This window comes from Phyllobates terribilis, unplaced genomic scaffold, assembly GCF_046119375.1.
Source record: "Phyllobates terribilis strain yellow unplaced genomic scaffold, ASM4611937v1 Scaffold_1__5_contigs__length_1240528914, whole genome shotgun sequence".
Classification (NCBI taxonomy): Eukaryota; Metazoa; Chordata; class Amphibia; order Anura; family Dendrobatidae; genus Phyllobates; species Phyllobates terribilis.
The window spans coordinates 955,694,089-955,719,080 of record NW_027362761.1 but is presented as its reverse complement, the minus strand read 5'-3'; the positions used below and the strand labels follow the sequence as shown (position 1 = coordinate 955,719,080).

The 24,992-nt window shown below is 44.1% G+C and overlaps 1 pseudogene; it reads left to right on the top strand.

Annotated features, from left to right (window-relative positions):
- The window catches only part of LOC141162239 (uncharacterized), a 44,806-nt pseudogene extending 21,401 nt beyond the window's left edge, over window positions 1-23,405 (top strand).
- Window positions 23,406-24,992: the final 1,587 nt, after the last annotated feature.

The following is a 24,992-nucleotide window of genomic DNA, read 5'->3' as shown; positions in this document are numbered from 1 at the left end:
CCCATTGGAGCAATGCATTGGTGGCCGTGGGTTTCCTATAAATCACCGTCCTGAGTTCGCCGTTAGGACCCCTCATGATCGTTACATCAAGGAAAGCCAGGGCCACCGAAAAATAGGTGCTCAAGTAGGGTCCCAAACCAGTAAATATTCAGCAACTCTGGGTGAGACCTGGACTGATCTGTCATTGATATTCAGCAAAAACTTGGTACTCAAATGGCTAGAAGCTTTAAATAATTTTAATAGCTGTCCAGAATAAGTACAATATTTCAGATGTTTTGGTTTAAGGAGACCTTCATCAGTGTACCGACCGCTCAGCAAGAAAAGGAAGAAGGACATAGTATGCATTATTGTGTATAATCCAAATCTAAATATGCCACAATCGGAGGCAATGTAGTGAATGCAGTATCCACTGCTGGTTCCAGTGGTGCACACTGGGCGCCTCCAAATATTTAGATTTGGATTATACACATCAAAAATTTAAAATGAGGGCTGCCTGATGACTCTGTAAAAATTTTAAATGAGGGACGCATGATGATCCTGTAAAAATGTAGAGTGAGGGCAGCATGATGACCCTATAAAGATTTTGAATGAGGGCCTCCTGATGACCCTTAAAAGATTTTGAGTGTGGACCGCCTAATGACCCTATAAAAATTTAAAATGAGAGGGAATGCGTGAGGGCTGCCTGATGTCTCTCTAAAAATGTGGAGAGAGTGCCGCATGATGACCCTGTTGATATGGTGGAGAAGGAGAACAAGAAAAAGAAGAAATCATGAACTGTATACCCTTTTTTGGGTGGGAAGGAGTGCATGGAAATAGACCAGAAAAAAAGGAACATTTGAATTGGCTTTATGTTCTGCTGCTGTCATACGTTGGGGTTGAAAAGTCTGGGCCAATCCAGGCCTTAATCATTTTGATAAGAGTCAGCCTGTCAGCATCTACAGTTGACAGACGAATACGCCTATCACTTATTATGCCCCCAAATAAAAACCCTCTCTGACAAAACGTAGCTCCAAGGCATTGAGGGATAGTTTATGCCACGTGTCCGGCTTGGGTAGCCAATAGTTGTACGGCACAGAGGAATCACAGAGGACGTTGGTACAGTCGACAAGGTACTCCTTCACCATCTTCAAAAACTTTTCCCTCGTGGTCAGACTATCCTGCACATTCAGGGCCTGGAGAATTTTTTTACTAATTGATCAACTAGAGCCTTCTGGTATTGCACCATTTTGCTAGCCTTCTCGGCCGCAGGAAGGAAAGATGGAAAGTTCTCTTTGTAGCTTGGGTAGAGAAGCGTGAACAACCAGTAATCAGTGTTGGCCAAAATGCATATAACTTGAGGGTGTGACGCAGAGTCACTTTTCATGGCCAGGTTGTGAGACGGGATAGTCAAGGAGTCCGAAGTCAAAGCCAGGAGGGTACGCCATAAACAGAAGAGGCAAAGGCGTAGTCAGGTAATGTTCCGTAGATTAGAATACCAGGAGGAAAGCAGATCAGAGCAGAAGGGGTTAAAAAGACAGATGGTCAGAACAAGGTCCAAGGTCAGGCAACAGGAGATCAATAAACAGAACTCAAGGCACAGAGAACAAACCACACACTAGCTGAATATACATCTGGCGGAGATCTGGGGGAAACAGCTCAGTTAAGTAGCTAGGCATTCAACTGGGATAATGAACACCTGAGGATAGCCAGTGCCTCCCAGTCTCAGGTTGGACAGCCGAGCTGTCAATCATCACACTGACAGCTATTGCACGCCCTTGTACCAGATTGGATGGTGGAGCTGTCAATCACAGTACTGACAGCTCCAGCACACCCCTGTAGAAGATTGGATGGCTGAGCTGTCAGTAACTGCATCCCAGACACACTGAGGGGTGGAACCGTGACAGAGGGTCAGGTGAAAGGCAGTGGGACATAAAGTCAACCATGTGTGCCAGACTCCCAACAGGCAAGACTACCCTGCCCCCACAAGGAGGATGACTCTCCAACTCCTCCTCCTCCCACTCTGCCTCCTCCTCCTCTCCAGCCCATCCACCTGAACAGACGAGATGATGGTGGTGTGGGTAATGCCCTTTGCAGTGCCATCTTCCTCCTCCTCATTATCACCCAATCCACGCTGAGAAGATGAGATGAGGCTGGGCTGGGTAGCATCACCCTGTGTACTTTTTTCCTCCATCTTCACCTGGTCCATATGCAAAGCTTCCTTTTTAACTGTGAGCAGCGAGAGTTTGAGTACACACAGAAGCGAGATGGTTACGCTGATTATGGCATCATTGCCGCTCACCATCTTGGTTGATTCCTCAAAGTTTTGGAGAACCTCACAGATGTTAGACATCCCTGCCCACTCGTTGGTTGTTATGTGAATTTGTAAAGTGCTGCGGAATATGTTGGCGCTATAAAAATAAACATTATTATTATTATTATGTGTGGAGACTGACCGAAGGAATACCGACAGGCATGTTGTAGCTGGTATTCAACTACTGCCCACTGCTGCTCTCAAAGCCTTGCCAACATATGTAATGTGGAGTTCCAGCATGTGCTCTCGTTGCACATCAGTCGGTGAACTGGCACTTTAAAATAATAAAATTGACTTAGAGGGAACACCAAACACAGTTACATTTTAGAGAACAGGGGTGCCAAACTGACTCTTGCAAGTGTGAAGAAAAGCCTAGCTACAATCCTGTCTGCTACTTCTCCAATTAATACCAGATCTGATTTCAATGAAAATCTTGCCAAAAAGGTGGTTGAGATACATTGCTCCTGTGTTTGAGCATTTTGTTATAGAGAGAGAATAAATGTGGATCGTAGTATTTCCCTGCAGATGAACATGTCCGGTATCACAACAAAAAACAGTTAATAATGTCTCACTCCCTATCCAAAAATTATCTTACCTGTTAATAGTTATATCTAAAACCTTGTACCTTTATTCTTTTTTTTTGCCTTGCTAGGAAAAGAAATAAGTACACATGCAGGTAAAAATCTGGAGACCCACACAATAAGAAACTAGACTCTTACATTTTTAGTGCTCAAATGTTAAATAATTAGCCCTATTATAGGAGGAAGGAAATATCTGACTAATAATTACACAAATTGCAGAACATAAATTACAAACTATTTGTTATAACGTATTTGTTTGGCATGAAATGGAATACAGAAGGTCGAAAAGGTAGACAGTCCCCTGACAGACCCTGGTAACTATGTTCTGTAATTAAGTTTATACTAGTTTCTTTAAATATCAGTAAATGTAATATATTTTATTATTCCCATTTATAATAATAGCTCATTTTAATGCTTTATAAGCGATGGCTAATTATACCATTGAATTCATCAATACTAATAAAAAAAAATATTTGTCAATTTTTTTCTTTCTTTTCAATGAAAATTATATAGAGATTGTCAATTGATACAAATCAATAAAAAGGAAAAAGTAAGATTGCAGCAATGTACTCGATAAAAATATTACTACTTGACTATTAAATGGAGCCTACAATATTGTGGATCGTTTACTATATTATATAAATACAGTTTTGAATTAGGGTTACTTGGTCCAACTAGAGTAAATGATTCCACCCTTCACTTCTTTACAGGGTTGGCCATTTATATGGATGCACCTAAATTAAATGGGAATGATTGGTGATATCAACTTCCTGTTTGTGGCACATTAGTATATGGGAGGGGGAAAACTTTTCCAGATGGGTGGTGACCATGGTGGCCATTTTGAAGTCGGCCATTTTGGATCCAACTTTATTTTTTTCAATGGGAAGAGGGTCATGTGACACATCAAACCTATTGAGAATTTCATAAGAAAAACAATGGCGTGCTTGGTTTTAACATAACTTTATTCTTTCATGAGTTTTTTACAAGTTTATGAGCACTTATAAAATGTGTTCAAATTGCTGCACATTGTGTTGGATTGTCAATGCAACCCTCTTCTCCCACTCTTGACACACTGATAGCAACACCGCAGAAGAAATGCTAGCACAGGCTTCCAGTGTCTGTTGTTTCAAACTTGTAAGAAATACAAGTGTGGTTTTGCAGTTCCACAGGTCAAATCTCTGTATTATCCTGCTTTTTTGCATTTTTTTGCCGTAAAGAATAACAGTAGTGTCTCCTGATTGTTCAGACACAAATATATCTGTTGAAAATAGTCTCGTGAAGGCCCGAGAAATGCAAGTGTGGTTTTGCAGTTCCATTGGTCAAATCTCTGTATTATCCTGCTTTTTTGCATTTTTTTTGCTGTAAAGAAAAACAGTAGTGTCTCCTGATTGTTCAGACACAAATATATCTGTTGAAAATAGTCTGGTGTAGGCCCGAGAAATACAAGTGTGGTTTTGCAGTTCCACAGGTCAAATCCCTGTATTATCCTGCTTTTTTGCATTTTTTGCCGTAAAGAAAAACAGTAGTGTCTCCTGATTGTTCAGACACAAATATATCTATTGAAAATAGTCTGGTGTAGGCCCGAGAAATACAAGTGTGGTTTTGCAGTTCCACGGGTTAAATGTCTGCATTATCCTGCTTTTTTTGCATTTTTTGCCGTAAAGAAAAACAGTATTGTCTCCTGATTGTTCAGACACAAATATATCTGTTGAATATAATCTGGTGTAGGCCTGAGAAATACAAATGTGGTTTTGCAGTTCCACGGGTCAAATGTCTGTATTATCCTGCTTTTTTGCATTTTTTGCTGTAAAGAAAAACAGTAGTGTCTCCTGATTGTTCAGACACAAATATATCTGTTGAAAATAGTCGGGTGTAGGCCAGATTACTAGAACTGTGGTTTTGCAGTTCCACGGGTCAAATCTCTGTATTATCCTTCTTTTGGCATTTTTTGCCGTAAAGAAAAACAGTAGTGTCTCCTGATTGTTCAGACACAAATATATCTGTTGAAAATAGTCTGGTGTAGGCCCGAGAAATACATGAGTGGTTTTGCAGTTCCACGGTTCAAACCTCTGTATTATCGACTTTTGGGCCATTTTTACCTAAAAAAAACAGTTTGAGTTTGTCGCCTACTGTTCAGCCGCAAATATATCTATTTAAAATTTTCTGGTATACCCCAGTAAACAATAACTTTGGTTTTGCCATTCCACGGTAAAAAATCTCTATTATTCAGCTTTTGGTATTTTTTCCGTAAATAAAAACAGTAATAGTTTCTCCCTGATTGTTCAGATTGTTTAAAAGAGTCGGGTGTAGGCCAGAGAAATAGAGCTGTGGTTTTCCTCTTCCACGGTTCTAATCTACTTTCTATTACCCTTTTTTCATTGATAGTGCGAGTGTAAGCTATTTTACTTCCTTTGCAATGGGCAAGGCGCGTGGCAAGGGACATGGAAGTGGACGTTCTGGTGATGGTGCTTGCAGAGGACAGGGCCGTGGCCAAGGTGAAAATGTGCCACAACCAGCAGCCACATCTTCTCGCTCCCACTTCTTGACCGAATTACTAGGGAAGCACAGAACAACACCAGTATTGCGAATTGATCAGTGTGAACAGGTTATTAATTGGATAGCAGATAATACTTCCAGTTAACTGGGCACCACCACCTCCGGTCTGTCTTCCACACGGTCAACTCTTAGTAGACGTGAGTCTCTACCGCATACTCCTACTCACCCTGATGCTCCTTCCTCCCACCATGCAGAGTGTCATCAGACAGCAACTGATCCCACACTTGGACACTCTGAAGAGTTGTTCACTGCTCCATTTCCAGATTTGTGCCCCTCGCCGGCTCCTCTTGAAGTGGTGGAAGAGGAGATCCCATGTAGCGATGCCACAGGAAGTCGACGCTGGCAATTTGTCACAAGAGGTGGATGATGACGAGACACAATTGCTAGGAAGTGAGGAGGAGGATCGTGGTGCGCATGTGGAAGTGGAGGAGGTAGTGGATGATCTAGTAACTGACCCAACGTGGCAGGAGGACATGCAGAGTGAGGCCAGCAGCACACAGGGTGAGGGAGGCAGAGTACCATAACAGGCAGGAAGAAGCAGTGTGGTGGCCGCACACAGAAGGCGGCCAACAGTTCCCCTTAACACAAACACGAGGGACTTTGCCAGTACAACCTGTAGGTCTTCCAGAATCTGGAATTTTTTTAAAGACTCTGCTGATAACCCCAAAAAGGCCATTTGTACCACCTGCCATGCCAGCATTAGCAGGGGTGACAAAACTACCAGCCTGACCACCACCAGCATGATCAGGCACATGGCAGCAAAGCACCCGACTTTGTGGGGCAAACCCAAGGGTCCACGACCAGTGTCAACAGGTGTCACCACTGCTTCTTCCGCTGTTGTGCGTGCAATAGAACCCCCTGTTGTGTGTGCAAGGCAATCCCCTGTCCATACTGCATGCAAAGATGCCCCCTCCTCTCAGTCTTCACTTGTTATGACAGTTTCTCAAGAAACAGCATCAACGTCCACGTCCCACCGCAGCGTTCAATTGTCCATATCCCAGACCTTTGAACGAAAGCGGAAATTCGCAGCAAACGCCCCACAGGCCACAGTACTAAATTCGCACATTTCACAACTGCTTGCGTTGGAAATGCTGCCTTTTAGGCTGGTGGAGACGGAATCCTTCCGCAACCTTATGGCGGTGGCCGTCCCTCGGTACTCAGTCCCCAGCCGACACTATTTTGCCCGGTGTGCCATCCCCGCACTACACAAGCACGTGTCCCAAAACATCGGCCGTGCCCTCAACAATGCAGTTACTGGGAGAGTCCACCTGACAACGGACACGTGGCCAAGTGCTTGTGGCCAGGGATGGTACATCTCCCTGATGGCACACTGGGTAAACATAGTGGAAGCCGGGACCCAGTCGGACCTTGGGACAGAACACATCTTCCCCACACCGAGGATTGTGGGCCCTATGTCAGTCAGAGTTGCCCCCACAGTGTACAGCTCCTGCGCATCATCCTCCTCCTCATGTACAGCCTCCATCTCAGATATCACCACATCAGTTACAAGCTGGAAACACTGCAGTACTGCCACCGCCAAGCGGCAACAGGCTGTGCTGAAACTCATAAGCTTAGGTGAGAAACCTCACACTGCTTGTGAGTTGTGGACAGCTGTGAAAGAGTAAGCAGATTTGTGACTGAGACCGCTGAACCTACATCCAGGCATGGTCGTGTGTGACAATGGCCGTAACTTGGTGGCGGCTCTGAGGCAAGGCGAGATCACACACGTACCATGCCTGGCTCATGTGCTTAACCTCGTGGTTCAGCCGTTTCTTTCGTACCCCGAGTTGCCAGATCTGCTCGTCAAAGTATGCCACCTGTCAGCTCATTTTTGCAAGTCGGCTACAGCTTCTGCCGCCCTCGCTGTGTTGCAGCAGCGTTTGCAGCTTCCGTCACACCGACTGGTGTGTGATGTCCCCACACGTTGGAACTCTACCCTCCACATGTTGCAAAGGATTTGTGAGCAGAAGAGAGCAGTTGTGGTGTACCAGCTGCAACAAGGCCATCGATATTCAGGTCAGACTCCACACATAAGACCTGAGGAGTGGACCTGGATATCTGACATATGTACCATCTTGACAAACTTTGAGGAGTCCACCAAGATCGTGAGTGGCGATGACGCCATCATTAGCGTCAGCATTCCACTTGTCTGTCTTTTGCAGCGCTCTCTGCAGAGAATTAAAGAGGAGGCATTGCAGCCAGAGTATGATGAGATGGATCAAGAAGCCGTAGCAGTCGATTACACACAGCCCAGCCTCATCTCATCCCAACATGCAATGGGGGACAATGAGGGAGAGGAGGAGGAGGAGGAGGAAGAACAGGAGCTTATATCATGCACTGTAGACGGTAGTTCAGTGTGGGTGGCCTGAGGACAGGGGGGAGGAGGAGGAGGAGAGCATGGTCAGTCGTCATCTTGGTGAGGACATGGAAGTCTTGCCCATTACCAGTCTGGCACGCATGGCTGACTTTATGCTACGCTGCCTTAACCGTGACCCTCGCGTTGTCAAAATGTTGGGTGACAGTCATTACTGGTTGGTGACACTTTTAGACCCGCGCTACAAGGAGAACTTTCACTCTCTTATTCTTGAGGTGGAGAGGTCTACAAAAATGGGGCAGTACCAGAAGGCCCTTGCTACAGAACTGCAGAGGTCACAGTTCATTGACCAACCAAGGCGTACAAGCGAGAGAGAGGCAACTCCAATGCAGCAGAGGCAGGGGAACACTGTCAACGTTCTGGGACAGTTTTCTGAGACCCGCCCAGCTCACAGGCCCTGAGGCGCAGGGTACTCTCAGAAGGAGTGGAAAGTTTCAAAAGATGGTGAGGGAGTACCTTGCCGACCGTACCAGCGTCCTCCGTGATTCCTCTGTGCCTTTTAATTATTGGGTATCCAAGCTGGACACTTGGAATGAACTCGCTCTGTACGCCTTTGAGGTCCTGGCGTGCCCTGCCGCTAGTGTGTTATCGGAGCGTGTTTTTAGTGCCGCTGGGGGAATTATAACTGATAAGCGCACTCGCCTGTCAACTGACAATGCTGACAAGCTGACCCTTATCAAAATGAACAACAAGGGCTGGATTGGGCCAGACTTCTCATCACCACGAAATGACAGCAGAGTAACATAAAGTCAAATCCACTGTGTTATTTCGGGAGGTGTATTCACATGCACCGCTTCATACCCACACATGGGTATATGCTTCCTCATTTCGGCTGTTTTATGTTCTTCTCCTTATCCTCAGCCTCCACCACCACTATACCACCAGGGTGACCATGGTCCGTGTTGCCATTATTGAAAGTTCCTCCGTCCTTATTTTTGTCAGCTTTTGCTTGGAAGGCATAAGCAAAGACTGTGGGAGACCGACTCCCCAATAATGGGAATAATATTTTTAAGATGCTGTACTGCATGGCTCTTGTAAGGGGCATTAAAAGCGTCTTGTTAAGCTACTGCGACCTCCACCACTTTTCCGACGGGCTTTAAAAGCGTCTTGTTAAGCTACTGTGACCTCCACCACTTTTCCAAGGGGCATTAAAAGCGTCTTGTTAAGCTACTGGGACCTCCACCACTTTTCCGAGGGGCATTAAAAGCATCTGGTTAAGCTACTGTGATCTCCACCACTTTTCCCAGGGGCATTAAAACCATCTTGTTAAGCTACTGGGACCTCCACCACTTTTCCGAGGGGCATTAAAACCGTCTTGTTAAGCTACTGGGACCTCCACGTCTCTTCTGAGGGGCATTAAAAGCGTCTTGTTAAACCACTCTGAACTCCACAGCTCTTCCAAGGGGCATTGAAATGTTGTTTTTAATTAACTCTAACCTCCACGACTCTTCGAACGGGCATTGCATTTCCTCCTAATTTTTGGCAGCTTTTGCATGGAAGGCATAAGCAAATACTATGGGAGACCCACTCCCCAATAATGGGAATAATGTTTGTAATATGCTGTACTGCATGGCTCTTGTAAGGGGCATTGCAAGTTCCTCCGTCCTAATTTTTGGCAGCTTTTGCTTGGAAGGCATAAGCAAAGACTGTGGGAGACACACTCCCCAATAATGGGAATAATGTTTGTAATATGCTGTACTGCATGGCTCTTGTAAGGGGCATTGCAAGTTCATCCATCCTAATTTTTGGCAGCTTTTGCTTGGAAGGCATAAGCAAAGACTATGGGAGACACACTCCCCAATAATGGGAATAATGTTTGTAATATGCTGTACTGCATGGCTCTTGTAAGGGGCATTGCAAGTTCCTCCGTCTTAATTTTTGCCAGCGTTTGCTTGGAAGGCATAAGCAAAGACTATGGGAGACACACTCCCCAATAATGGGAATAATGTTTGTAATATGCTGTACTGCATGACTCTTGAAAGGGGCATTGCAAGTTCCTCCGTCCTAATTTTTGGCAGCTTTTGCTTGGAAGGCATAAGCAAAGACTATAGGAAATACACTCCCCAATAATGGGAATAATGTTTGTAATATGCTGTACTGCATGGCTCTTGTAAGGGGCATTGCAAGTTCCTCCGTCCTAATTTTTGGCAGCTTTTGCTTGGAAGACATAAGCAAAGACTATGGGAGACACACTCCCCAATAATGGGAATAATGTTTGTAATATGCTGTACTGCATGGCTCTTGTAAGGGGCATTGCAAGTTCCTCCGTCCTAATTTTTGGCAGCTTTTGCATGGAAGGCATAAGCAAAGACTATGGGAGACACACTCCCCAATAATGGGAATAATGTTTGCAATATGCTGTACTGCATGGCTCTTGTAAGGGGCATTGTAAGTTCCTCCGTCCTAATTTTTGGCAGCTTTTGCTTGGAAGGCATAAGCAAAGACTATGGGAGACACACTCCCCAATAATGGGAATAATGTTTGTAATATGCTGTACTGCATGGCTCTTGTAAGGGGCATTAAAACCGTCTTGTTAAGCTACTGTGACCTCCACGTCTCTTCCAAGGGGCATTCAAACTGTCTTGTTAAGCTACTGGGACCTCCACGTCTTTTCTCAGGGGCATTAAAACCGTCTTGTTAATCTACTGTGACCTCCACGTCTCTTCAAAGGGGCATTAAAAGCGTCTTCTTTAGCCACTCTGAACTCCACAGATCTTCCAAGGGGCATTGAAATGTTGTTATTAATTACCTCTAACCTCCACGACTCTTCCAACGGGCATTGCATTTCCTCCTAATTTTAGTCAGCTTTTGCTTTTCAACGCAAAGTCGAAAACTAAGGGAGACCCACTCCCCAATAATGGGTAGAAGGTTTTTAGTACGCTGTAATCCATGTCTGTTTCAAGGGGCATTGCAGTTCCTCATAATTTTTGGAAAGCCTTCCATTCACTGCTTAGGCCAACAGTGTACAGGAGACCCAGTTGCTATAAATGGAAAAAACGGTTTAGTTAAGGCCCTCTGACCTCCATGTCATTTCCAAGGGGCATTGGAGTGCCTCGAAATTTTTGGTAGGCATTGCACTCACTGTATGCCCTATAACTGTGTAGCCGAACCGCTCCTTTTGTTACAGAAACATATTCTACAAGACATATGTGGTTCACTGGCCTGATATTGATGTGAATGGTCCCTGTTCCTCCTGCTCTTTCTCCTTTGCCACTACCTCATCCATCATTTATCACCTGAAGCTTTGTTTTAACGCGAGTCATAGAACTGGGATAGTAGCAGGAAAACATCCAGCAATCCTCGGAGGAGGTAGGATATGCGCCAAAACACTGACCTCCTCAGGCCTAGCGGCTACTACATACATGCGCTTGCATTCCAAGAAAACAAAGCAGATGCTAACTTCTATCATCATCATCATGCTCCTCACCTTGGCACTCTCAACTCCCCTGATGGAGAAGCCAGGGCCCACCGGAGGAGTCTGGTTCTCTGGTGGGCTCGTCCAATGCTGTCCTAAAGCAAGCCGGGCTAAGAAAAGTGTGTGGGGGGGAAGTTGACAGGAGAAATAGGGGCGGCTGGGGACCGTTTATGGACACCCGGCTGCCCCCAGGCGGCTGGGGACCGTGTGTAGACACCTGGCCGCGGGGCGGCTGAGGACCAAGTTTGGACACCCTACCCCCCTGGCGGCTGGGGATCGAGTGTGGACACCCGGCTGCCGGGCGGCTGGGGACTGAGTATGGATTACTAGCCGCCAATGCAGCCATAACGTGGTGGCCAGATTCCGCCTCCACATGCCTAAAAGGCCCAATTTCAAGTGCAAGCAAGCAAGCAGTATGGTATTGCAGCCTGGGGGTGGGTGGGTGGCAGGCTGCACACTTACGCTTGCATTCCAAGAAAACAAAGCAGATGCTAACTTGTATCATCAACATCATGCTCCTCACCTTGGCACTCTCAACTCCCCTGATGGAGAAGCCAGGGCCCACCGGAGGAGTCTGGTTCTCTGGTGGGCTCGTCCAATGCTGCCCTAAAGCAGGCCGGGCTAAGAAAAGTGTGTGGGGGGAAGTTGACAGGAGAAATAGGGGCGGCTGGGGACCATTTATGGACACCCGGCTGCCCCCAGGCGGCTGGGGACCGTGTGTAGACACACGGCCGCGGGGCGGCTGGGGACCGAGTATGGACACCCGGCCGCCCCCTGGCGGCTGGGGACCGAGTGTGGACACCCGGCCGCCAGGCGGCTGGGGACTGAGTATGGATTCCAGGCCGCCAACGCAGCCATAACGTGGTGGCTAGATTCGGCCTCCACATGCCTAAAAGGCCAAATTTCAAGTGCAAGCAATCAAGCAAGCAGTATGGTATTGCAGCCTAGGGGTGGGTGGGTGGTTGGCTGCATATTTGCGCTTGCATTGCAAGGAATGGGGGAGGTACAATTGAACAGTGCCCTGGGACAAGAACTTGCACGGGGATGGTTGCAAGTCTGCATCTTCTGATGCGGCAAGGATGACTTCTGAAGGGCACACTTTTAGGCAGTGACCTAGGTGTCAGAGATGCTTCCAGGGGTCTTCCTCATGCTGTTTCCATGTCTTTTCAGCACTGTATGCATGTGTCACACAGCACATGGCCAGATAAGGTTGTAAAATGTTAAAATGACATTTCCCGGTGAATGCATTTGTCACGGTTGAAAGCAATACAAAAGTGCAAAAACGCATAAAAAATGCTACTTGTGAACATAGCCCAAGGCATGGAGGAGTATTTTTTTGGGGGGTTATTTATTTTACCTTATACACAAGTCTTTACCCTGGAAAGGAACTTCCTTAACATATTTCACAAGAAAGCAGTTTGTTTCGTTTTTGAACGTTTTATTGTGAGCCCTTAAAAGTGGCTTAATACCTCTGACCACGTTGTTGACAGCAGTGACCTGGGGGTCAGAAATGCTTCCTGGGGCGATCCCCATGTCATTTGAGCACTGTCACTATAGTTTTGGGCACTTGTTAGGCTTTTAAAAGACTGCCGGGGTGCCGCCGCAAAAATGCTCAGGTCTCCCATAGACTAACATTGGGCTCGTTGCTCGGGTCGAGCACCCGAGTATCACGGCGAGCTCGGCCAGAGCTTCGAGCACCCGAGCATTTTAGTGCTCGCTCAACACTAATAAAGATATAAAATTCTAATCTAATTTTTTGGGGAAGAATCAACAACAAGTGGGACACAATCATGAAGTGAACGAAATTTATTGGATATTTTAAACTTTTTAAAAAAAAAATAAAAAATGAAAAGTGGGGTGTGCAATATTATTCGGCCCCTTTACTTTCAGTGCAACAAACTCACTCCAGAAGTTCAGTAAGGATCTCTGAATGATCCAATGTTGTCCTAAATGACTGGTAATGATAAATAGAATCCACCTGTGTGTAATCAAGTCTCCGTATAAATACACCTGCTCTGTGATAGTCTCAGGGTTCTGTTTCAAGTGCAGAGAGCATCATGAAGACCAAGGAACACACCAGGCAGGTCCGAGATACTGTTGTGGCGAAGTTTAAAGCCAGATTTGGATACAAAAAGATTTCCAAAGTTTAAAACATCTCAAGGAGCACTGTGCTGAAAACTGCTGTTCACAAACGCCCTCCATCCAACCTCAATGAGCTCGAGCTGATTTGCAAGGAAGAATGGGCAAGAATTTCAGCCTCTCGATGTGCAAAACTGATAGAGACATACCCCAAGCGACTTGCAGCTGTAATCGCAGCAAAAGGTGGCGCTAAAAAGTATTAACTCAAGGGGGCCGAATAATATTGCATGCCCCACTTTTCATTTTTTATTTTTTTTAAAAAGTTTAAAATATTCAATAAATTTCCTTCCACTTCACGATTGTGTCCCACTTGTTGTTGATTCTTCCCCAAAAAATTAGAATTTTATATCTTTATGTTTGAAGCCAGAAATGTGGCAAAAGGTAGAAAAGTTCAAGGGGGCCAAATACTTTCACAATGCACTGTATGTTCCTCATCATGGTGTATATGTTCCCTATCCTGGGTACATCCTGGTATATACAGTACAGACCAAAAGTTTGGACACACCTTCTAATTTAAAGATTTTTCTGTATTTTCATGAATTTTGAAAATTGTACATTAACACTGAAGGCATCAAAACTATGAATTAACACATGTGGAATTATATACTTAATAAAAAAGTGTGAAACAACTGAAAATATGTCTTATATTCTAGGTTCTTCAAAGTAGCCACCTTTTGCTTTGATGACTGCTATGCACACTCTTGGCATTCTCTTGATGAGCTTCAAGAGGTAGTCACCGGAAATGGTCTTCCAACAATCTTGAAGGAGTTCCCAGAGATGCTTAGCACTTGTTGGCCCTTTTGCCTTCACTCTGCGGTCCAGCTCACCCCAAACCATCTGTGGAGGTCAGGTCATCTGGCGTAGCACCCCATCGCGCTCCTTCTTCGTCAAATAGCCCTTACACAGCCTGGAGGTGTGTTTGGGGTCATTGTCCTGTTGAAAAATAAATGATGGTCCAACTAAACGCAAACCGGATGGAATAGCATGCCGCTGCAAGATGCTGTGGTAGCCATGCTGGTTCAGTATGCCTTCAATTTTGAATAAATCCCCAACAGTGTCACCAGCAAAGCTCCCCCACACCATCACACCTCCTCCTCCATGCTTCACGGTGGGAACCAGGCATGTAGAGTCCATCTGTTCACCTTTTCTGCGTCGCAGAAAGACACGGTGGTTAGAACCAAAGATCTCAAATTTGGACTCAACAGACCAAAGCACAGATTTCCAATGGTCTAATGTCCATTCCTTGTGTTCTTTAGCCCAAATAAGTCTCTTCTGCTTGTTGCCTGTCCTTAGCAGTGGTTTCCTAGCAGCTATTTTACCATGAAGACCTGCTGCACAAAGTCTCCTCTTAACAGTTGTTGTAGAGATGTGTCTGCTGCTAGAACTCTGTGTGGCATTGACCTGGTCTCTAATCTGAGCTGCTGTTAACCTGCGATTTCTGAGGCTGGTGACTCGGATAAACTTATCCTCAGAAGCAGGAGTGACTCTTGATCTTCCTTTCCTGGGGCGGTCCTCATGTGAGTCAGTTTCTTTGTAGCGCTTGATGGTTTTTGCAACTGCACTTGGGGACACTTTCAAAGTTTGCCCAATTTTTCGAACTGACTGACCTTCATTTCTTAAAGTAATGATGGCCACTCGTTTTTCTTTACTTAGCTGCTTTTTTCGCGCCATAATACAAATTCTAACAATCTATTCAGTAGGACTATCAGCTGTGATATCCACCAGACTTCTGCACAACACAACTGATGGTCCCAACCCCATTTATAAGGCAAGAAATCCCACTTATTAAACCTGACAGGGCACACCTGTGAAGTGAAAACCATTTTCGGTGACTACCTCTTGAAGCTCATCAAGAGAATGCCAAGAGTGTGCAAAGCAGTCATCAAAGCAAAAGGTGGCTACTTTGAAGAACCTAGAATATAAGACATATTTTCAGTTGTTTCACGCTTTTTTGTTAAGTATATAATTCCACATGTGTTAATTCATAGTTTTGATGCCTTCAGTGTGAATGTACAATTTTCAAAGTCATGAAAATACGGAAAAATCTTTAAATGAGAAGGTGTGTCCAAACTTTTGGTCTGTACTGTATATGTCCCACATCCTGGGCAAATCCTGGTATATATATTCCCCATCCTGGCATACACTGTGTGCAGAATTATTAGGCAAATGAGTATTTTGATCACATGATACTTTTTATACGTGCTGTCATACTCCAAGCTGCATAGGCTTGAGAGCCAACTACCAATTAAGTAAATCTGGTGATGTGCATCTCTGTAATGAGGAGGGGTGTTGACTAATGACATCAACACCCTATATATGGTGTGCATAATGATTAGGCAACTTCCTTTCCTTTTGCAAAATGGGTCAGAAGAGAGATTTGACGGGCTCTGAAAAGTCCAAAATTGTGAGATCTCTTACAGGGGGATGCAGCAGTGTTGAAATTTCCAAACTTTTGAAGCGTGATCACCGAAAAATCAAGCGTTTCATGGCAAATAGCCAACAGGGTCGCAAGAAGCGTGTTGGCCAAAAAAATCGCAAAATAATTGCCCGTGAATTGAGGAAAATCAAGCATGAAGCTGCCAAGATGCCATTTGCCACCAGTTTTACCATATTTCAGAGCTGCAACGTTACTGGAGTATCAAAAAGCACAAGGTGTGCAATGCTCAGGGACATGGCCCAGGTAAGGAAGGCTGAAAAACTACCAGCTTTGAACAAAAAACATAAGATAAAATGTCAAGAATGGGCCAAGAAATATCTTAAGACTGATTTTTCAAAGGTTTTATGGACTGATGAAATGAGAGTGACTCTTGATGGGCCAGATGGATGGGCCAGAGGCTGTATCAGTAAAGGGCAGAGAGCTCCACTCCGACTCAGACGCCAGCAAGGTGGAAGTGGGGTACTGGTATGGGCTGGTATCATCAAAGATGATGAATTTCCAAAAATTCCGGGCAGACACCACTAAAGTGGCATATATTTTTTCAATTTGCTAAAAAATGTAATTTATATATTTAACTCACTTATATAGCACACTTAATTCCACAGCACTTTACAGACATCAATTTCCCCAGAGTAGAGATAGTATAATAGGGCTCTGACAACCCTTCTACTACAGGCAACCCACCAGATGAAGACCAAATTTGGAGTGTCTACATTTCAAAAAATTGTTAGTAACATCAGCGGCAGTAGCAATAGCATGTACAAAAGCCACGACAAATGTGTCACAGACTGCAATAATGCGAGATCAAAACGACACCTAGTCTGCCCAGTCTGCCCAGTCTACGACTGGGGTGAAAAAGTCATTGGAGATCCATGACTTGTTCACCTTGATGAAAGTTAGACGGTCTACACTTTCAGGGGACATCCGCATGCTCTTATCCAACAGGACAACACCAGCAGTGCTGAAGACACTTTCTGAGAGAACGCTCGCTGCCGAGCATGACAAAACCTCCAAGGCGTGACAGGTGAGCTCAGGCCACTCTACCATTTTTGAAGACCAAAATGCAAAAGGGTCCAAACCCCCCTTGATGGCATTGATATTGAACTCGAGATACTCCTGCACCATCCTCTCCAGTCGTTCACTACCTGTCAGACTTGTACTCTGGTCTGTTGGTGCACAGGATGGTGCAAAAAATGTGTGAAACGACTCATAGAAATTGCTTACACTGCTGCTAATGTTTTTTTTGTTGACCACTTCGACATTCCCGGGGTTGCAAGTCTACAACTGCGATGCACACTGTGGGCCTCACAAATATCTGGGGGAAACCTCTCTTAAGACTGTCTACAAAGGTGTTTCGATGCTCAAGCATGTGCGCATCCTTTTCCAGAGGGGGAAGCATCTGGAAAAATGTATTCTTGTACCACGGATCTAACAGAGTGGCAATCCAGTAGCCATCACTATTTCTAATCCTAACAATATGGGCAACAATCATGTTGCAGATAGTGCAGCAAGAAGGTGCTCATGTGTCGGGCGCTTCCATATGGTCAAAGTCCATGGTGTGTTGGTGGCAGGTTAACACTCAAGCTTGCCTCCTCCGTCCCCTCCCGCCAACCATGGTCAACAGAGAGGGGATCATTATCCTCTTCATCTCCTGACTGTTGCGCGCCCTTCACCTCCATTTGTTCTTCGGCTCCTGCACCTTCATTAACAGTTTGTCTGGTTCCATGAGGCCCCCTCGATCACTGTAATCCACCCTCCCTTGGCACCCACCTGTGCGACGACAGTCTGGAACTTAGAGATATTGTTATCTCTTCCGCAGCCTCCTCTGCTTCCTCCTCTTCCTCTGGGACCACCACCTCCTCCTGCACAGTATTCAAAGTCAAGTGACTGGAACAGTGATGCATTGTCAGCGCTAACCATCTTAGTTCCATTTAGAAACTGTGCAGAAGAGTGCAGAGGTCCTTCCTCTGTGTCCACTCTGCAAGCGTGATTTGCACAACGTCCATACTGCGTTGGTCCTGGCTATGCAAAATGACATACTGCACCAGGGCTCGTCGCTGCTGCCACAGTCGCTGCAACATGTGCAGAGTGGAATTCCACTGTGTCAGCACATTGCATATCAACCAGTTAACCGGCAGGCTGAAAGACCTCTGTAGCGATGCAAGTCGATAACTCGCAAGGTGCAAATGGAGGAAGTGAGCACACAGCGACCGTGGTTTCTGCAGCAGCGCATCCATGCCGGGGTAATGGTGGAGAAATTGCTGTACCACCAGGTTGAAGATGTGAGCCATGCAAGGCACATGTGTGAAGTTGCCCCAGCATAGGGCCGTCACCAAGTTCACACCGTTATCTCACACGGCCTTCCTTGGCTCTAGGTTCAGTGGACACAGCCATTGCTCAAACTCAGTCTGGATAGATGTCCACAACTCTTGAGCTGTGTGACTGATCTCCAAGGCATATTAATTTAAGTACGATTGCAGTGTTGGTACACATGTCTCATTAAGGGAGATGATGAGGGCACAGGTGGAGGCCCTAGAGGAGGTGGAGGAGGCAGAAGCAGTGAAGGAAGTGTTAGATACAGAGGTTTGTCCCACAAGGCTTGGGGATGCCAAGACTTGGTGTCTAGTGACACCTTGGTGTGTAGTAGTTAAGTTCACCATCCCTTGGTGTGTAGTGGTTTAGTTCTCAAAGCCTAGGTGTTTAGTAGTTTAGTTCTACAACCCCTGTTGCCTAGTAGTTTAGTTTTCCATCCTCTGGTGTGTGGTCGTTTAGTTCTCCAATCTCCAATCAGAGACCTAGTCTCCCAGTACTTACCTGCACGCAACCTCCGATCCTCACAAGATCTTTCTGTACTCCCCTCTTATCTCCTCTTCCCACAATCACATACAAGATTTCTCCCGTGTATCCCCCCTACTGTGGAACTCTCTACCCCAACACATCAGACTCTTGCCTATCGTGGAAACCTTCAAAAGGAACCTGAAGACCTGCCTTTTTCAACAAGCGTACAACCTGCAGTAACCCTCGCTCCACCATACCACTTCACAACCAGCTCTACCCTCACCTACTTTATCCTCACCCATCCCTTGTAGATTGTGAGCCCTCACGGGCAGGGTCCTCTCTTCTCCTGTACCAGTTGGTGACTCGTTTTTGTTCAAGATTATTGTACTTTTATTTGCTATGTATACCCCTTTTCACATGTAAAGCACCATGGAATAAATGGCGCTATAATAATAATTATATCACTTGTACTCTGGGTCAATTGATTCAACTTTTCCTGGTGTCTGCCCCTAATTTGAGCTGTTTTCGCAGCTTTTGGGCCCCTTTGAAGGTGTTGTCTAGGTGTTTGGTTTTGCCTTTCATTGAATTCAATGGGGTTTGGATATGTTCAATGAACCATTCGGCAAATTGTTCGGCAAACATCAGGAAGTTCGCCGATCAGAACTGAACCGAACCTTAAAAGGTTTGCTAATCTCTTCTAAGTACCTTGCCACTTCAGTACCATCATACAGGTGATCCCGCTGGTCTTTGTGAATTGTGCTACAGTGATTTTGTGCCAATCATGTAGACATGACCACTGCGATTATCTATTGATGGCAATACAGTTGGCACCGTGACCATCATGATTGCCTGAAGTGATCATGTGTCATAGTAAGCACGTTATCACTATAGGACAGGTCACAAATACCAGTAGAATCATTGTGACAGCAAGAGATTTATCAGGTAAGTAGTGTATTTTGCTATTTTATAAATTTCCTTGCTTTATGGCTATTTTTTTAAAATCTTTTACAATCCACTTACTTTTATAGCTATGGATCTTAAATCAAAGTGATGTTAAAAGATGGATGTTCTTTTTTTAAAAAGATCTGGGTAATAATAATCATCCATTGTAAGTCTTTTAAATCATGCAAACAACAAATAGGTCAGTCTTCATAAGGGGGTCGTGGTGGAGTCAAAGGCACCTGATATTTAAGAGGTGCACGCTTCTTAGTGAATCAGGTATGTCTTAAAAGTGGCATGTGCCTCTGTGTATCCCACCACAAATCTTACTCCAGACAGAGACTGCAATAAGATTTGTGGTGTAAGATACACCTTTACTCATTAGGAAATTATATGAGCAGGAATCACCACATCCCGTCCTGTCACCGTCCCGCCCTAACCCCGCCAATTTTGGTGGAACTGGATGAATCTGGCATGAAAATGCCAAAAGTCTTAAATATTTTGTGCAACCTTGCTTTGCACAAAAATGTGTTTTATGACAGATTTCTGCTGTAAACACTCTTATGAATAGGAGCGAAAATGTGTTAATGAGGAAAAGTCTTGAGAATGTGTTATACAAAATTATAACTGCATCAACTGCCCATGCATATGGCTTCACTGAAGGTGGGCATAAATATAACAATTAATAAGTTCCTGAGTACAAAATAATTACAGTTTATATTTTCAGTTGAATAAATTGGTGACTGTTCTGTATAACCTGTTATGATGCTTGTTTAAGATATTAATGTTGGTTGTTTGCACTGCATGTGGTTTAAGCCATAAAAATTGTCTTGAAAGATCTCTGCACTCAACAATTGCCCTCTTCATAGAGGGGAAGAACCACTTTCCAGAGGAAATGTTACTTTCCTTGGCTTCCTTCAGTGAAGGATCTCATTAATTACCTTATGAATCCTTCAACTGTTGTTCAGCATTTGCTTTCAGCACTAACTTCGCTTTAAAAAAAGCAACATTTGACAATCAAAAACATTTTTTCCCACTTCAGGCTACTCTGGTTCTTTGAATATTGGTCAGGGTTAATGGAGAAGTGATAAGTAGAAATGAGCAAATCTTTTGAAATTCATATTCTCCAGTCTTGCTAATTAAAAAAAAATAATTCAATTCATCGTAAAGTAATTCAACATGGATTGAAAGTACTCCAAAGTGCTCCTGAAAAGATATGTATGTCATTCTAAGGTCTATTAGACTTTTTCCAACCCCTTTCAAGCTCTTTAACGTAAACACCAGGCACAGTAATATCAAAGTGATTGTACTCAACTTATATATGTATGGGTAATCAGGCCACTAGTAGTACCAAACAGCCTGTTTAATAACACACTACACTGACAGACTTTTTATGCTTTAAAAAAAAAAAAGTGTCCAAAAATTATCCCAATCGATCACTACTGTAAGTCAGAAAAACTGATATTTCCTGCAAAGGGGCTTAACTGCAGACTTTATCTGCCAAGCCCTTTGGTCCTAGACAAACATGGAGGGACTATGCATGCAAAATGATGAACGTAGGGCAAGTACCTTGATGGTGACCCTCTATTTGGGTATGATTGTATGTCATCTTATCTTTGTATGTTGCTTTCTGTGGCTACCATGGTGACTTGAGCATGGCTAAAGTAGAATCAAGGATCAATTCCTGTTTCGATTACCCTCTCCGACCTGATAAGATAGTATCGAAAAATAACACTATAGCAGACTTTGATGTTTCCAGTCCTGGGCAGGGACCCAATTTTGTGCAGGGTCTGGATTGGTAAAGAATTATAATCATGGAATCCATGCAATGTTAACGAGATACTAATCATGGAATCTATGAATCTATGAATTTTTTGCAGAAAAAATGTTAGCAGTTTGGGGTCAAATCCCTTGTTACCATTGTGGTAAAAATTCATACCATTCAAAAAACAAAAAAATCCTAATTTTTGGAGAAAATGAGGATGATGGTAAAGAAATAGAAATCCTGCACAGGGGCTTGCCAGGTCAATTTAGACCTGCCAATGTCTATAAGATACTCATTTTAACAAAACATATGCAATGCCAATGACTATGGTGAAGTTGGACATATGGGTATTGAGTTTCCATACAAACGGACGACTGGACGCACATTAATGTTTCCTGGCAATACATACGGATAGCTGATAATGTAATGGAGGAAATAAAGGAAGAGTATGCAAAGCACTAGATGATCATGGTGATCATTACAACGGCCAGGCACTAATTGAGGCCTGGCTACCTGACAGACGAGAGTGAGAAGAATTAGGACAGCTGAAGCCTTGCTCATATTGCTGTCCAGATTACTTTTCCAGCATTAGCTGGTGATGCCACTTTATATGCGGATGTAGAGCTATAGTTCCTACATATGATCATATTTTGGAAATTTGAATTTGCCAAGTTAGGCAAATTTTTCCCGAAAATTATATTCACAACTAATCAATTTTCCACGAATCGTAAAATGGCAGAACTTCAAATTGCCCTGAAAAGCACATATAGGATTTGGAAGTTTCCTAGGACTGTATCCACCCCCTTTCAAGCTCTTTAACACAAACATGGCTTTACCAATGCCAAAGTGACCTCACCATAGAAATGGGTGGTAACTCAGTAGTAATCATTAAACACAGTGCACTGACAGATTTTTATGCTTTTTAATATTAAAAAAACAGTCCAAATAATTATCCTTCTCAGTTATTTGTAATCAAGAAGAGTGTTCTTTGCATAACACTGACTCAAACTGAAGGTGTCTCTGCCAGAGGTAAATAATCCTGCTGTGACAAATGATGGGCCGTTTATTCCATAATTCCTTCTGTTTTCTCCCGACTAGCACACTTGTCAGATGCAAAGGAGGCCAATTTTGGCCTGCATTTGGTAGTACAACAGCCTAGACAGCTGGTGGCAGTGATTGTGGTGCTTCTGCTGCTGCTAGCAGCCCCCACATTCTTAACCGTGGTCTGTTTTTTTTTTTAATTACTCTACCCTGTCCATTGCCACTACCACTTTTTCTTTTGCCATACATTTTGTATAACACTATATTTAAAGTGAGTCATTCACCCAGAAAACTTCAACTAAGATGCTGGTACAGTCATTTAGAGGACTTTGTTTCTATAAAAATCATGCTTGTATTATAGATTTTACTGTTCTTGCTGTCCAGAATTTTTTTTTTTATTTCCTCTGTAAATCGGGACTCCTTGGTGCACCCTTGGTCTGCCCAAAGACTCCGTGCACTATTCTGCCTCATCAATTTGCATGGGGAGCACAGCCCCTTACATTGATTAGAGTGAGCACTACATTTGTACTATCAATCATCGAGTCAGAACCGAAGTGTGTATCTGTCACATCATCATGGTTAGGTTTTGTCAGAGGACTTAATGATGATTCTGGGTCATCTTTGCAGTGGATTTCCACTACGGGGACAGCGTCTTTTTCTTCAGATTTGATTTGCTTGGATAAATCAGGTAAACTAGGCGGACTATTTGCTTTTTCTACAGGCTTTAAAACTTCAGTCAAGTCATGGACACCAGCATTTTTTCCAGAAGATAGAGGGGATTTACAACTTCGATGTGCTCTAGAGTCCGAATGGAGACGACAATGGTTTTTCATTGCCATAAGGTTTGAGAACTTCTTAAAACAGACGGCACACTGGTATATGCCAATAACGTGACTCTGCTTGTGGTTGGCGAGACTTCCTGCATGTTTATAAGCTTTAAGGTATAAGTCCTCTGACAAAACCTAACCATGATGATGTGACAGATACACACTTCGGTTCTGACTCGATGATCGATAGTACAAATGAAGATGAAGCCAAGGAAAAGGCAAATGATTTTCCAGAATATGACGATGCTAATGAAGTAGAGTGAGCACTACCTCAAAGGGATATTCTGGAGTGTGTATTGAGTAGCACAAAGATCCAAAGATTTCTTTTATTTCTTTGTTGCTCGGTGGGGAAAGGCACTTCCCCATGAGTGACAGTTTTGGTTCAGTGGCTTTGCCTACTGCTGAGCTTATATTTGTCATGCTCCTGGATTCGATCCCTTGAGTTTGTGTTCTGAGGTCAACTTCTCTTTCTGCCAAGCCACAGGAGACAGGAGACCCACCTTTTCTTTGGGTGTTTGGGTTCTGCTATTATGGCTGCAGTCTGTCTAGCTTACCACAGGTGTTCTTCATTTACTCTGTCTATCTTATCACCTTTCGGGTGCAGCTTTAAATACCTTCCCCTACTGGTGTTTCCTGCTCGTGATAGACTTTGTTGGATTAATTTACTTGGCTGTTGTTTGTGTTGGTTGCAGTAGTTTTGTGTGTGATTCATTTATTCCTTAGGGAGCTGCTACTCTAGCAATACTAGGAGCTGCTAAGGACATTCAGGGAAAGCCGCCGTCGAGTGGGGGGCGCCATTGCATTATCTTAGGGAACCAACCTCCGTGGTCAGACAGGGACAGAGAAGGGCTTTACCTAGTCTGAACAGGGAACTGTCAGGTTCAGATATTTGTCTTCCTGGTTTGGATGTCATCTGTGTGAATGTGCTTTGGCAGTCATAACAATACTACTGTGACATAACTACTGTCAGTGCTTGTTCTTAAGTCTCCATTATCATCACTATATTTGCATATAGAGATAGCAGGGTATTTAAACAAGCACATGGCTCAGGAGAGTGAGAGCAGTGATTACGAGAACTGCTCTGAAAAATGCAGATGCTGGGGTCTGGTGATTTTGAAGGTCAGGTCAGAACTGACAGGGAGGGGGAGTTATGTGAGCAGCTGCTTTATAGAAAACAACGGACTGGAGAGAATTGACAGGTATTTCAAGATTTACCACTGCCTGGATCGAAGTAACTACACATACTGGACCTGGCTCTTGCTAGTCAATTTCCTTGGCAACAAGCTGTACACAATGTAAAATAAAAGCACTCATTGCAGGAGAGTGAAAGCAGATAGAAAAAGCTGATAGAAAAAGCAAGTTGATTGGAAAATTGGTTATATTTATGCTGTCTAACTATACCAATTTCACAACATGAAAATACTCAGTTAAATTGCACATGTGCACTGACACTCATAAAGCACATCAATGCACACAGAATATTGGTGCGTGTGCCCTCACTTTCCTTGCTCTTTTAGTGGGTGTATCAGTGTCAGGAGCAGCCGCTAAAGTCATGCGCATTGAAGGAGATTGTTCATGCACTAACATTGTGTATGCATGCTGATAATCTCTAGGAGTGTCAGTGAGCATGTGTGATTCAATCAAGGCAGTACTGACTCTGGGCAAGAAAGTGCTGTGAATCAAGCATAGGGGCAGTGCACCTCATGCTATTTGAGGGAGCAGAATGGTGCATGGAGCCCTTGATCACGCCACGAGTGCACTGAAGAGCCCTGATTTACCTATTAAAAAAACATTTTTTCTATACATCAAAAGCAGTAGAATCTATAGTACAGATGTGACACCCCAGGGGT